We start from the raw sequence: 16030 nt of genomic DNA, 5'->3' as shown, positions 1-16030 counted from the left end.
TATAGAACTAACAGACTTGGGAAACAGTGGGGTTGGCATTATAACTTTCATGTTGTTTTCACCTTTATCCTTCTAAACTGGGAAGTTTCTTGGTGATTTTAAGTCTTATCTGACTGGTTTGGAGGGACTGTCTATTGTGGCTCACTTTAAAAAAGAAACGTCATTCACCTGATACCTCAAGGCTTAGAAAAGTTTCTGGAAAACAATGCTCCAATTTCTGGATTTAACATTCCAAGCTGTGTGGTTTTGTTTGATACAGGCTGACCTAGCTAGTCATGTATTACAAATGGTTGGAGTTGTGTAGATTGCATGGAACAGCTTTACTGCATGTTTGCCAGAGCTGCAAGCAGTTTGTTCAGCTCCTCTGCCCACATCCATGCGAATGGGTCTACGCTCACATGAAATGTAGCAAACTGTATTTCTCCGTGCTGATCCTAATATTAATCTATTCAAGAGCATTAGTGAGTGAGGAGGTATTTTTGCAATACACTGTGCGTGTTTGTTTTTCTCCTGTCTTTGTATCTGTAATTCTGAACACCTGCTATTTCTAATTTCCACCTGTAAGTTGATTTTGCTGGGAGGGTCTATGCAGATTTCTGCCTGACCTGTTTAACTGAGTTTAATTTCTCTAATCAGAGAACAGGATCTATTGTTATGTGACTGATGCAGCCAATCTTACACCAGTAAAACAAGTACAGCGATATATTGAAACTATTAGTTGGCAGACACTGCAGGCTGACGCTTACTTTCTGTTGTTTATAACTGTCAGATTCTAGAAACAAGTATTTGTGAATAATGGGCTGCAATTATACAGCAATACTAAAATGAAATAGGACTAAAAATACTTCATAATGATTTTTAAACTGCTGTTCTGTTAATGAGAGGATTTGTCCATCTCTACATCAAACAGAAACTTGTTAGCCCTCTGAGCTTGCCCACCTGTTTCTAAAGCAGAAATAGAAATTGCTAATGAACAAGCGGAGACAGCTGCTATGTTCAGACTGCAAATGTGCTGATAAGATCAACTAGTTGACAAGTGACATGGCAGGTACTGCAAAGTGCACCAGTGTTTGCGGAGAGCTAAACTTGGACTTCTGGATCATTTCAGGGCATTTATTATATGGCTGTTGAATATCAGTTTCTAGCTGGCAGAAAAATAGGTGCATCAGGTCTCTTTCATTCTAGGTCATTTTGGGTTTTCTCTGATTTCCCCTGCTTAATTTTGACATGTGATTTTGCAGAATTAAGTAGCAGTGTATCTCTTCCAGCCTTCTGAATAGAAGGGTTGGGGGAAAAGTTGCATTTTGAAGTCACCGGCTACCCATTGTGTCTGTAAACAGGTGTCCTCACGAATTGCTTTGCTAGCTTTGTCAGGACAGTTTTTCTTAAGGCATGTGGCATGTTAGAGAAGTTCCATGCGTTTTCTCCCCGCTCCATCTTAACTTTATGTTAATGAACTTTGCATAATTGAATCAGGCCCCAGAACCAACAGGACTTGTTCCAGATCTTAACTCTGTTTCCCAAAGAAGGCATTTTCTCAGTAACACTCAGAAAATGATATCTATCAAATCACCAGCGCATTTAGAATTTAATTTGCTCTATCAATTGCAATTGTCGTGCTACTTAGCTGTGGGGAAAAAAAAATTGTAATTTTCCCTGCCACTTTATAATTCTTTTTACAAGCTCTTTCTCTTCTTTCTTCATTGAATTTGTTTAACGAACTGTTTTGAAGATTTTTCTGGCTTTGCCTGTGTGCTGCTTCTGTGTCTTTGAAACAGATGAAGTTAAATAAAATAGGCTGAATTTTTTATTAAAACATGATGGGGGGCAGAGGTGATAAGTATGAGTGAATGAAGAAATCAGAATGGGGTTGGAGGTATGTCTTGACCCACAGATAAGGAAGGACTTGTGGATGACTCGGGGAAACATTAAAAGCTGTTACGGAGTTTTCTTTTGAGTCTCCTGAATGTTCTAGACTTCTCAATTTTTATTTTTTTTTATTTTTCAAGAAAACCAGAGAGACCTACTACAAGATCCCATGTCCTTTCCTCATTCTTCCCTTACTGCTTTCATATCATCTTTCACTTTCTCCCTGAATCTGAAAGCATGCTGTAATAGTGATGGATGCAGGAATATCATAGTACTCCGCAAATGCGTGTGTATGTGCTAATTTTAGGAAGGGTGGGTGGGTTTCAGGATGAAAAGGACAGCTGTGTTGTAGCATCATGATATAGGACAATTAACATAACTGAGAGAGGGCTCTACTGATGATATTTAAGTGCAGGATTCAATTCATTTTCATGGCTAATGAAAAGAGGAGGAAGTGCTTTGAAAACATAGACTATTTGCTTCTTGAGTGAATGTGGATGGCACAGGATACTTCGTGACTGGGACCTGGAAAACGGATATTGAGCCTCCAACTCTGTCACTGATTTGTACTTTATCCTTGAGCAACTTACTTGATTTTTCTGTAAATCCCTGCTTTCTTAACTTGGAACATGCTTGAAACGTGTAATCTTCAGTCTGTGAAGTGTTTCAAAAGAAGATGAGTGAGATGGAATTTATTATTGTTGGCATCAGAGTGATTTTGACAGATATCCCAAAGGATGTTCAGGTCCCATGGTGAGCGCCTAACAGAAGATTGTAACTAGTGATTGAAGTGGAGATGAAGAAAAGAAGTGGATAGGATAGTAACAAGAAGAAAAGCAAGATAGCAGAGAAGAGATGGATATAGGAGGACAGGAAGTCCTTAAATTCTTTGTGGGTCAGGTCTCACCTGCTGAAAATACAAATGCATTGAGGCTTTTATTATAAAAATGAGGCTGTGGTGGATAACGCAGCAGAAACTATCTGTGACTTGATTTTTCCTTTGTGCTCTCTGTGCTGGAGGAATATCTGAAAAATGATGTTGTCTTATTTTTTGTAGTGCTCCCTACCCCTGTAGCCTGCTGTAAAAGATGCCGCCAGAGCCGAGGTAATTTCTTCCCCTTCCTGACCAGCAGTGGACAGGGTAGGCTCTAAAAAGATTAGTGTCTCAGCTGTGTTGTCACTTCATAGTATTGCAGATCACCCTAACGCAGCTTGGGAATTTGTATTGTGGCAGAGTAGGAAAGTGCATTTAGTTGAGCAGGCGTTCAAGGCTGTTCTTGAAACGCAGTCCTGTAAATCCTGGCCTCTGGCAGCCCAAGCTGTTTAGTTATGTTTTATGAATCAGGTCATATCATGCCTGTCACAGCTTCCAGTTGCCAAACTCCTTTTGTGACAGTTTTGTCAAGCATTTTGAAAGGGCACAAAAACAACAGCTAGAGGGTCACCACGAAGCACAACTCAACACATGGGAATTGTTCTTCACAAAAAGCAACTGGCCAGAGTTGAAAGAATAAGCAAGAGACAGATGAAGGATTCTGGGGTCTCAGGGCTGTGGTGCCCCCACTACCCCTATTCTCCCTGTGTTTAGCACTTACTAACTGTGAATGAGCAATAAAAATGTAGTGACATACTTAGTCTCTGTGCTGACATAGGTGATGGGCCTGCAAGCTACCCAGAATGTCTGTAGATAGTTTTGAAACAATGCTCCTGCTCAGAAGTGTTGACTTGCTGCTTAATTTCATGCCCTTTTCATCAGAACACTCCTAGGATCCACCTTCTAGCTTGTCAAAGGTCTTTCCCACCAGTTAGGATATCACTTGTGAAGCAAATACTATGACCTTATTTGTCAGCTTATCAAGATGTGACTTGAAATTAGGCTCAGCCTAGATAAAATAATTGCTGTTTGCACAAAGGGTAGTGCTGGTGAGATGCTCCCTGTGAGGCTATCTAACTTGCCTCAAATGTAATTTGATAGACACAAATCAAATAAATTAAATCAAATTAAAGCATGCAACTAATGCATGCGAACTCTAAAATGAATTTGGATTACAAACAGGCAGTGAGACTGAATAGTTGGTTTCTTCATCCATGAAGGAAGCACACTAAGTAATACAAAAAACAAAAATAAGGAGATCTTTTGATTTTGAGAGTTGACAGGGATGTTAGATGGCAGGTGAAGGTTATTTTTTGATGTAAGGTGTTTTTCATTACTTGTATAGTCTTACAGTTAGAAAACATTAGTTAAGTCTCTTCCTATTTTGAAAGAAAGGTATTAGCAGAAGAAGCTTTGTTAGATACAGCAGGAAGATAAATCATCTTTGTAATGCTAGCCATTAGCCTGCCATGACCATGATTTACAGGGATTTTCTTTTATTTAAATAAGTGTTTCGTGTAAAAGCATTCTGATAATTTACAGAGTGGAAGATGAAGTGGTAGTGAATGCTCTGAAATATAATGGTTTCAATACGAGTGCTGCTTATGGCAAGTAAGAGAGAGGAACTCATGCTGTGGATTGTACAAGCTGTAAAGAGTGGCTGAGCTACAATGGAAGGATTCTGCGGCAACATCAATTGGAAAAGTTCAAAGTTTTGCTGGGGAAATGTTGGGGTGAAAATGCAGGAAAGCATGGGGATTGAGGAAACATCACGGTATCAGCTTCATGAAGCTAGTCTGTATACATCAGAAATTCAAACTGATCACCAACCATCACTCATACTGTTAAATTCTTTGCCAAAAAGAACCTTTTGGAGAAGATTTTTTTTAAAATAAATTGAATATCAAGTAGGAAACTATGAAATAAAACCCAAAAACCTCTCTTGTGTGAAAATTCCCACTTTTGCAATGATACACGGAGCAGTGAGGAAGGACATGTTCCATTTGTGTTCCTTCTGGGACTGCTGGGGCTGTTTTGCAGCCTGACTCCCTTACTTATGAGTACCTTTTTCTGTGCTTCGGAGCAACTTGTGGGTAAAAAAAATAAAGAAAATTTTTCCTTTCCTGAACCTTCCTACAATCTTATTCCTAAGAAGAAAAAATTTTCCTCAAACAGACTAGCAGTCTTCCTAGCTTGACATTCCGCTCCCTGTAGTGATTGATGTAGGAAGATATCATTCATTAGAAATCATTTTGCTAGCATCCGAAGGGAAGAACTTCTTACTGACCTTAGACAGTGACTGCTTAGTGTCTTACCACATGCTGTTTGAAATTTCTGCATATTATCTATTTTATGTAGTGGCACATTTTGTTCCACCTATATTTCTGTCAAGTATTCTGGGATTCTGATTGTGCTATATGATTCTGATTCCTTCCTCATTCTTAGGATATTTCAAATAGTAGAACTGCTTGAAAATAACATGGTATGAACCTGCTTATGAAAGTTAAGGTTTGTCTCTGTTATCTTCCTTGGAAAAATTATGTTCTGCTTATGGTGTAAACAACTCGTGAGCTCTTGATTTGAGGTTTGAACACAAGGTGTTAAAACGCTGTGTTATTTCTAGGGTGCTGGAGGGTAGCAGGGGAATAGAGATTAGAACTGGCCACTAATGTTAGATCTGCTACTGGTATGAGTTCTCCTAAACATTTCAGGGGAGGAAAAAAAAAATAAATTTCCATTTATCGTGGTTTAGATATAAAGTGCTAGTGTCTCCCACTTTGGTATTTATCAAGATAAAACTTTATACATAGAAATAGGCTTCTTGTCAAGGCTAAAGTAGGCAGGAAGCTGTACCATTCAGGGGTGGAGAGTAGGATAGTCTTTTAGTTTAAAGATAGTTCTGTATCGTGCAGATGGTGCTAAATACTTCCAGTTTAGTCAAACTCTGCTTTGTGTCTGTTACACAACATGTCACACAGTCTAGAAGATGAAAAATGGTGCTGCTTATGTCATGATAGATCACTGGCCCAACACCAGTTTTGCTGTCAATGATGATCTGATTGAAAGACCTTTTATGTTGCTCCCTTATTTGCATTCTCTTGCCCAATTGTTTGGGGAGTTCATCCAAGAACCTTGCCATCAAGACATGATTCATTATTCAAAATTGGGAAACAGTTTTACCGTATCAATCTCTTGTCTGTGGAAAGCAAGCATTTCCTTTGGGATCAGCTCTGGGCGATGCAGTTCTAAAATTTAGCATAGACTTGGACAGCAATGATGTAAGAGTCAATTTAGTGATGCCACAAATGAGGTGAACCTGCAGAAGGTCCTTCACTGTGAAGTTGTTGATGTAGTGAAGTGTTAGAAGGTGCCTTTTGTAGACTTGTCTGTTTTCTTTCCTTTTTCTCTGTGAGTTTTTAATATGTAACAAAACACATGAGTTAAAACTCTCCTACCTTGCTTACTGCAGGAGAAATACAGGATAATATTTTTAAGAAAAATTCCCTGCCAGGATATTTCTGGAGCAATGGAGTGATAAATATCAAATCAAGTGAAGACAAAGAATTTAATTTTTCCCTTCAGAGCCAATCTGTGATGCTTTTTATCTTGACAAAACCTGATATTTTATCCCTTTGATAATGAGAGGCTCTGATTGCACTTCCTTTTAATATATTTTATTTCTTACAACTCATTCCCTGAGGAAGACCTCATGTCAGAGGCAGAGATGGATCTGTGCCTCTTAAAGGCACAACACATGTTTAAGAATGAACATTGCTTTATGCTGTAGGTGGCATTAGGTAGGTTTTAAATCTCTGTTCTGTATACACAGTTTATGGACAAAAAGCTCTTTACTACAGAATATGTCTTTTGTAGCACAGAACTGCTTGAAGGTCTACACAACAGATAGCTTATTTTCCTGTTAAATTTGGTTATTATTCTAAGTGGTGGAAGAAACACTGACAGGTGCTTCATTTTCCATGCCCATTTTAGGGCTAACAGGCCCCAGTGCAGGTCCTAAGTTGATCTTAGCCTGCTGCAGTCACAGAAAGACTGGACAAAACATTGAGATCTTCACACAACTTTTTACTGTTCCTCTCCTGCCTAGATTCTCTGAAGGAGATTTTTCAGAAAAATAAGGGCTTTGGGACTGGATCCATCGAAATTAGTAAAGAAAACAAATGCCTGTTGGGTTATTTCTGTCCCCAGCCTACTGCAAGATCGTTCCGTACAGAATGGCTTCTTGTGCTCTGGGCAATGTGGTTTTAATGTTAACTTCTACCTCTCCACAGGGGAGACTCTTCAATATAACTCACTGATAGTCAGCCTAAATGTTCCTTTGTGAAGTTTCATCCCATTAACCCTGGCTTCACCCTGGTTTAGTACTCTAAGCAATTCCTCTTGCTGCTGTGCCTGTTCTCAAAGCAATGGCAGTGAAGGGCATGGGGTATTACACTGGGGTAAAGGCTGTATCTCTCATAAGTGGGAGATGTGGGTTGAGGCATCGCTCACAGTGTGAAAGCCATTTACTCCCGGAGTGTGCTCTGGGGGCGTCCCCTCTGCAAGCAATTCCTGCTGCAGACTGTCCATCTGCTGCCCTTCATTTCTGCGGAGAAGTTATTAATGCCATCCACAGAGCTGGGGACGCGACCAGAGGGCAGCTCATGCCTTAGAATTCACAGCTCGGTGATGCTCTCCCCTCTAGGTGCAAAGTCAGCTTGATCCCTTCAGGGATCAGACACTGGGTTCTCTCTGGCTAGGGACGTAACTAGAAAGTGCAGGGTTGTTGTTCTTACAGTGTTGAAATGTGGCTTGCAAATGAGATAGATAGGGTGTGAGTGAGTACCGGATATATAGAATGAAATGTAAAAGTAAAGGGTGAAAATATTGCTGTTTTGGAGCTGAAGACTTATTAAAGTTCTGTCTGTCCTATTTGGGCAAATTCTTTCTAAAGTATAATGTGTCACCAAAATCCCATTAAACTGTCACATAAATTATCAGAGTTTCCTTTTTCCATCACTGTGGATTACCCAGGGAGATATTTTTATGACAATGGAAGCTTTTTCAGTCTGCTCCTCCTGCCTGATTTCATTTCAGATGAAATCCTTCTCTCGGAAAAGAGCCCATGGATTTCATAGCTGTATGGATCTCTGCACTCTGCCTGTACAGCAGTTATCCTGCGGGTCTCTGCTGCACTTATCTCCTGCCCACACCTTCTTTTAGGCCCAGGACAGTTTAGGGCAATGCTGCCACTTCTCTAATCATACTGAATGAGAACACTGTATAGTCTTGTTTTCATGGATCTCTGTTCCAGTGTCTTCCAGTCTGAGCATTCACTGACTGGTTATTCTCAGGCTGGTGGCGTTATCTTTGTACGAAAAACCCAGAAGGTAAAAGTCATATGTACATAACTTGAAAATACTTCTTTTTTACTACTTGCCATCTCTCAGAGGCCTTGCATCTCTGCAAGGCAATCTACGTTTTTCCCATGCTGGCTGAAAAACATACGGATTGATGGTCAGGCTGTGGCAGCACGAAATACTTGAGTATCTGAAATTGCCTGCTGCCATAGAACAAATTAAGGCTGTAATGTGTGTGTTACAGAAGCAGGGGATGATAGATCCTTGCCTGCCTTTGACAGATAATCTGGAGCTTCTTACATCAGCTAGCTAGACAATCTGTTGGGAGGACTCTTGGAACTGATCTCAGTGTTTGCTTCTCACCCCTTTCAAAGGGTGCATATGCAGAAGCTGAGAACCAGTAGACTGAAGAACGGTAGAGGGGCTTTGGACGATAATTACTAATAAAAAGAATCCCAGTAATTATATTACTCCAAGCTTAAGGTGGTAGGACTGTCACTAACAGAGCAGGCAAGACAGAACTTTCCATAAATATCTCTGATCTGTATGTGGGAATAAGACCAAATTATGTCAAAAGATCATGATGATGAAATATTTCTGATTAGTTGCTAATTAGTGGCTAATGTTTAACCTATTTTAAAGTGGCTAATATTAAGTAGTAAGGAGATATCTTGCATCAAAGGAGATGGCTGAGGTGCCCTGTGGACTGGAATAGTGATTCCAGCAGCTCTCAGAACACGGAGGTAATTCCAGAGGACTAGAGCAGAATCTTGGACCAAATTGCTAAAGGGTTAGCTAGAATGACCTGTGTGGCTGTAGGCCTCATACTGACACTGTTCTGGGCACCGTAGTAGAGTGACTTGATGCAGGACTTCATGAACAAGGACCTAGCAGAAGGTAGCACAAATATGTGGGCACACCAGTGAAGGTAGTCAAGTCACTATAGATTGGCTTAGCTGATAGACAACAACTTGCATTTCTTTTTATGCCACCTAGTCCCAGTGGACAGTGAGAATAACTGATTGCTATCTTTTTGTAGCAGCCTTTTGCAATTTAAAAGTTATCTCCTTCATTGCTGTTCATCTTTTGTTTCTGAGTTCAAAACCCATTTTCTCTAGTTTTTCTTTATAAGCTATGACTTCCGAACCTTTTATCTGTCTTAATGACCTCTTCTCCAGTTTTCATCACATTAATTTTTAAACTATGGTGGCCCGCAGTGGGCACAGCACTCCAGCTAGTTGTTTTTGTTCACTGGGTTGAGCAGAGTGAAGTAACCATGTTCCTCGTCTCCTTGTGACAGTTGCCTGTTCGTACGTCCCAGGAGAGCTGCCACTTTTAGAACTGCTTTGCATCACTAACTCATCTGCTATAATCCCCTGATTGTTCTTGGCAGTACTTCTTCCTAACCAGCTGTCCCCCATCTTGATTTTTATTCCCTTGGAATCTGGCTGAGGGGAGCGGCGAGATCCGCCGGGAGCCCGCAGCGCGTGCGAGAGCAGCTGACGAGACCTGGGCAGGGTCAGGAGTGATGGCGGGAGATCTAAATGCGGTGTACACTCAGTCGCTGAGGCGAGCAGCCCCGGTGCCTGCACGATCTGCAGTGAAGCGCTCCAGCGCAGTGTACAGCGGGGTTTCCTTAACCGGGGGAACCTCAGGGGAGCGGAGACACCCGCTGGGAGTCCACAGCTCTCATGATATCGGCTGAGGAGACCTGGGCGGTGCCAGGAGAAATGGCAGCTGAGCCATTACCCCTTACCCCTGCTATAAAAGAAACCCTGCGGAGCAGAAGCGACCATGGTGGGCAAACATGGCATGGTGTGGCAGTTGGCACAGGGAGGGCTCTCTAACTCTGCGAGCTCGACCAGGGAGCATCCTGGCCTGTATCAGAAATAGTGTGGCCAGCAGGAGTAGGGAGGTGATCGTGCCCCTGTACTCGGCTCTGGTGAGGCCACTCCTCGAATACTGTGTTCAGTTTTGGGCCCCTCACTACAAGAAGGACATTGAGGTGCTGGAGTGTGTCCAGAGAAGGGCGACGAAGCTGGTGAGGGGTCTGGAGCACAAGTCTGATGAGGAGTGGCTGAGGGAACTGGGGTTGTTCAGTCTGGAGAAGAGGAGGCTGAGGGGAGACCTTATCACTTTCTACTATTGCCTGAAAGGCGGTTGCAGAGAGGTGGGTGTTGGTCTCTTCTCCCAAGTGACTAGTGACAGGACAAGAGGAAATGGCCTCAAGTTGCGCCAGGGGAGGTTTAGGCTGGATGTTGGGAAAAATTTCTTTATTGAGAGAGTTCTGAAGCACTGGAACAGGCTGCCCAGGGAGGTGGTGGAGTCACCATCCCTGGAGGTGTTCAAGGAATGTGTGGACGGGCACTGTGGGACATGGCTTAATGGGCGTGGTGTTGGTTGATGGTTGGACTTGATGATCTTACAGGTCTTTTCCAACCTTAATGATTCTGTGATTCAGTGGTATCCAACCAGCAGTAGGCCATGTCCTCTCTAAACTCTACACCCGCCCTGACTGACGCAGCTCCGCAGACAGAGCTCTGGTGGGAACACGCTGCCACCCAGGTGCCGAGCCGCAGGGTGTTCCCTGCTCTTATGCCGGTACTGGAGGGTAGAAAGGGAGTACAGCTGTGGGAGGTGTGCCCAGGTAGAGGAGCTCCTCTGCTTAGTGGTGCAGCTCCAGGAGGAAGTAAATGCAAGGTAACTTGCCTGTCCGCAGGGTAATAAGGTAGCTGCACTATAACAGCTACATGATTTCAATTTTGAAGCTTGATATTATCCGAGAAACTCGGAGGATGTGCAGAGCGAGGTGGGATGTGCCAGGGACTGTCGAGTTGGCATATCCAAAAATGGACTGTAATGTAGCGAATGGAAGTTCCAGCTAGACTAAATCAGATGCGCACGCTTAAGGTGGGGATGTTAGTTATAAACTGAAACAATTTGCAAAGGGTTACGGTAGCTTTTCCATGAGTGCCAGTTATGAAAATAAGATTCGGTTGTTCCCCAGTCTTCCGCAAGAGGTATGCTTTGATTTGAACAGGAATTAGTTCATGTGGGTTTCCTTTGGCTTCAGTTGTACAGAAGGTCACACTAAATAATAGTAGTGGTTCCTGCTCACTTCAGAGCTTGGGATTTTGTAGTCTGCCCCAAAACGGACTTGACAACTTGCTTATCAATTTCCTGGATTTAAAAATGGTGGTAGTAGGTTGTCAAGTAGCACCAAGGCTAGGCAGTTTGTACCCATATTCAGCTCCCTGATCATCTCTGATTCAGAGGTGAATGAATTCATGAAACACATGCACAAAAGGAGGTTGCCAAGCAACTTGGAGCCTGAAACTCCCCCACCAACCTATGAAGGTGGAGAACAGGCAGCTGAGGCAATTTGTAATGTTCACTTCTTTGCTATAGTTAAAGGTAACAATACATATAATATAGACCTATTTAAGAAAGGAAGGAATTAGCTCATTGATAATTCTGGAAAACAACAGCTGGTCCTGCCAGACTGTGTATTTTGCCTTTGTCTTGAGATGTGTCTGCTTTTGGAGCATTTAGCCAAAAGCAGGGTCAGCAAGGAGACAGCAATGTTGGGGTGGGGGGAGATGAGGAAGAAAGAACTGTTTTGTCTTAAGGCAATTGAAAGACTGACAACTAGAGGAAAAGTTTTAGGAGGGGAGTAAAGTGGCTGACACAGATTCTGCCTCAGATCAGTCTCATGTTTTCTGTGATCTCAGTATCTGATGCTTTTTACAAACATACTTTAATATATTCATTGTACATCATACCATATCCCGTCTTCTCTCTGGCTTTGCGTAACTATGCAGCCTTGGGCATATCAGATGTATCCAGGACAGGATGCAGCCGTGGCATGCATGGAAGAGCTATGTGATGGTGCTCCTGTTTACCCATCATTTGACTCACAGAATACCCTGTAGTGGCTGCAGCTAATTAAGTTGAAAAGGAGAGTTTAGCTTTCTTGGTTTCTGTCTACTATGTCCTGGGGTAAACTTGACCCTTTGATTTGTGTAACGCTCATGATAAAGTCATGCTGTATTTAGGCATAAGGGAAAAAAAATAATTCTGTGTCTTAATGTCCCTGGGGTAAAGGGAAGAGAGGTATGCAAAAGCACAGCCAAAAAAATTCCAGTCAAGACCTGGATCTAGGTTGAATTTCTCACATGCTGTGCGTATAATTCCTTTTGACTCCTTACAAAATCCCAGCCCTGTGTTGTATCAATGCCCTGTCCCTTTACAAATGGCATGGCTCAAATCTCAGCTTGAAATAATTTAGAACGTCAGCCTAGGTCAGGGCGTTTAGAACTGCATTTCATTTCCTTTCTGTGCTCCTCTTGATGAGGGGCACTGCTGTGTTAATGGGGTTTTGTTCATTTCTTTCAGGCTGCTCCTTCCCCAACTGATGTCATGATTAGTGACATCAAAGTCACCTCTTAGTGAACCTTGGTGATGACATGGCTAGAGGAGGATTCTTATAATAAGCAGCAAGTTAGTAGTACTGGAAGAGCAAAGCTTGTATTTTCATGCATGTATCCAAAATGAGTGAAGAGAAGGGGAGATGGGAAGTTAGGTGATACATGAGTAGAATTATTATTCAAAGGGTTTTTGCTCAGAGTTTTGTAAGAGGAATTGGTGATGCTTTAATCTCTCACCTCAGGTATTGTTGGTGCCACGTTATATTCTGGGCATGTCGAAATGTAACACAGTGTAACCAGATGTGATCTGTTGGATAAGGCTTTATGTAGCGTGAAAAGGTTCCTCTGCTTTCTTTTATTATTTACATTCCCAGAGAAGGTTATGTGTCATGTGGGCTTTGCAGAGATAAATGGCTAACCTGAGCTTTCTGGCAGCTTCCCCAGAACTTGGGGAGGATTTTGCTTAAGTGTTGGCCTGAGGATTTTGAAGACTCAAGCTCTGTCCTGGGCCTGGGAGGAGATATATGAGAAAATTTGTGGTTGTGCGTCTTGAAGATAGGTTTGGTGAGGCACAGGAGGTAGGCACAAGGGGCTCTGAAATATCACAAAGGAAGGGCAGCCGGGCAACAGTTTAAACCAGTAAGCTATGCTGGGTAGTACTGTGGTGGTCTGGTCAGGACTGCGGTCATGGGGATGTTGGAAGTCAGGAATGAAGTGAAGCGGCTGATCTGAAGTCAGTTGGAGTGCTGAGTATGGCTGGCCAGTGCTGCTGTCCACTGCCTTCATGAGCTGTAATGTTTATCACAGTTATCACAATTTCAAGGCAGACAAGTAACTGGATATGCTGTAAAGCATAGGATTGAGTGACTCCTGCCTGCCACAGAGTTAAATCTTTGTTTCCCAGGTGTTTCGAGGGTAGCAAGTTTTATGGCCATGTCATCAGCTCTTTGCTCTATTTGCTGCTTCGTTAGTCTTCACACTGGGTGCAGCCTGGGGGACCGCAGCATTTGGGTATGGGATTTAGCTGTGATGGCTTCCGTGAAGGGAACAGGCAGTTAGTTAACAAGCTCTATGGTTTGCCTGCTGGTACGTACCTTTGTAATGGCTCTCTTGTGGATGGGATGTCAGAGCTGTGCATGTGTTTGTCAGGAGAGGAGCTTCTAAAGGAAGCTTTAACTGGAATAGAGAGACTTCCTTGGCTGGACCTACAGGCTATGGGCCCCTCCGTTGTCGCCCGCAGGGAAACAGTGTAGATGATCTCTGTCTGGTCTCTTCCTGCCCCCCCACATTTCCTAGGCTTTAAGATCTGGAAACTCCAGAAGCTTTTCTGACATTGAATCTAAGTAAGACAAGCTTGACTTTGTTCTTCCTCTCAAGGCTGATCAGAACTGGGGGCTCTGCCAGTCCCATGCTATTTGCAATTAGCAGAATTATGGCAAACTTTCCTGGGTTTCTGAGATGAGAAAGCCCTTGCTTAGAGTTTGGGTTTTTTTCTTATTTTGACTGAGGAAAGAACCTCTCAATTAAGATGCTGTGCTCTTTCCCAATATACAGAAGAGATGAGTTGTTAAAGCTGTATTCATCAATACAGCAAAAGAGAACGCGTTTTATTTTGCTTTGTGCTATTTACAGCTGTTGTCCATTAGGAGTCCTCAAGAGCCTCATTCTCAGCTACACAGCACAGTCCCATAAGTTTAGCTCGGCAATGAGCCTGCAAAACAGCACTAAATCATGGTGATGGGAGAAAGAAGAAAATGTTTGGAAATGGCAAAATGCAGCTGATGTCTTCATGAAAGCTTGTTGCTATTTTAAAGCATTACTAAGGTAGACTGTAATCACAACTAGCTGGAGCAGTGCAGAAATTGTGTACTCTAATTTTGGGGAAAAAAAATCGGAATGGCGTGTGGTTCTGCAGGAACTAAAGGAATCTTTTGCAATCCTAAAGTGCCTAAGCAACTTAGCTATACACATTGATCAAACTATACTAACCTCACAGTAAGGTAATGTAAGGATGATAAAAGACTAATATATGGCTATTTAGAAACAGAGTTCCAGTTGCTTTACTGGAGCAGAATGTGATTGCTCTGTATGAGCTCTTTGAGCTGAGAATGCAGTTCACTCTTCTAGTCCCCACCAACTGCTTCAGAGGAAGGCATGGAAGTGGGGAGGTGTGGAGGGGGATTGTTTCTAAATCTGAGTCTGCATCCCTGAAAGGTGTAACTAAATTGTACTGTAATGCACATATGGAGCAGAACTGTACAGAATACACAGTTAAGGAGAAGAGTTAGTGCTTATTTGTTCTTTGACTGTGAAATGAGAAATTTCACCTGTATTCTTAGCTCAGATACAGCCTTTGCTTTGTCGGACAAATCACTAAACAGCTCTTTAACATCTATATTTTTCAGCATGGTGTTTTACCTCCTTATTTAATGTTAATTGATTAATGATTTGTAAAGTGTTTGGAAACTGAAGGGCAGCTTTGGGAGCTAAGGGCAAAGGCATACAGCTTGCTACTTCAGCATTTGTTTATATGGGCGCTCAGCTAATGCCTTTGGTTTGTTTTCTGTCCTGTTACCACTCCCAAGCCTGTCAGTTGGGGTCCCTCAATTCACGCAAGGGAACAGAGCCTGAGCTCTGACGTTGCCCAATAGAGCAGGACAAACCTATCCTGGTGGTGTTGTGATGCCCTGGCAGATAATGGTTTCCACTAAAGTAAATCTGTTCAGTTGACTTGTGACAATGGCCTGAGATTGTGAATGCTCACAAAAGGATCATTTTAAGACAGATAATTGCTTTGTCCTTTCCCTTTATTTTCTGTGCCTGGCAGGTGTCTCCCTCTGCCTTCTCCTGTTTCCTTGGCCCATCCGTGGAGTATGCTCAGCACAGATGGGATTTTCAAAGAATCTGCTGTCAAACTTGGTCTTTTCTAAGCATATGTATACTGAGAGTTTTTGGAGACTTACAACTAGACCAAATGTGGGTGCTTTTTCACAGGAACAGCAAATAACATATCTGATAACAAGGAAACTTTTTCTCAAGTTGTTACTTTGAAACAGGTTCCGTAGAGCTTATCAATGGACTGTTTAGTAAGATTTTTATTATTTTTATTTTTTTTTAAAAAAGCAACCCTCTCCCTTCCCCCAAATTCCCACAGCTTATGTCTCTCATGCCAAGCGTATTGCTAGAAACAGCTGAACTCTTCTAGTTGCAACTTCTGAAAATCAGCTTTGCAAATCTGAGTGTGAGTCTATATCATACGGAACTGAAAACCGTCTTTCAACCAAAAGTAACAGCCTGTCTTAGCGATACACACTGTTATCTCTACCTTTTGTTGGACGGATATGAAATGATGGTTAGTTTTGAGTACTCTACCTCTGGAGCTTATCTGGGGAACATATTAATGTATTTTCTTTAATTATATCAGTTTAACTTCATTAGTTATGATTCTAACACTACAACACAGATTACTGCCAGAGATCAGACAGCTTGCATGTCCTTGGAGC

The 16030-nt window shown here is 42.2% G+C and overlaps 1 protein-coding gene across 1 annotated transcript in view; it reads left to right on the top strand.

The window, feature by feature from the left end:
• AGBL1 (AGBL carboxypeptidase 1) overlaps nucleotides 1-16030 on the top strand; it is a 267046-nt gene that overhangs the window by 76914 nt on the left and 174102 nt on the right. The window lies entirely within an intron of this gene.

The sequence above is a fragment of the Gavia stellata genome, chromosome 13 (assembly GCF_030936135.1).
Source record: "Gavia stellata isolate bGavSte3 chromosome 13, bGavSte3.hap2, whole genome shotgun sequence".
Classification (NCBI taxonomy): domain Eukaryota; kingdom Metazoa; phylum Chordata; class Aves; order Gaviiformes; family Gaviidae; genus Gavia; species Gavia stellata.
The sequence above is the reverse complement of the archived record's forward strand: the minus strand, read 5'-3'. Positions and strand labels throughout refer to the sequence as shown.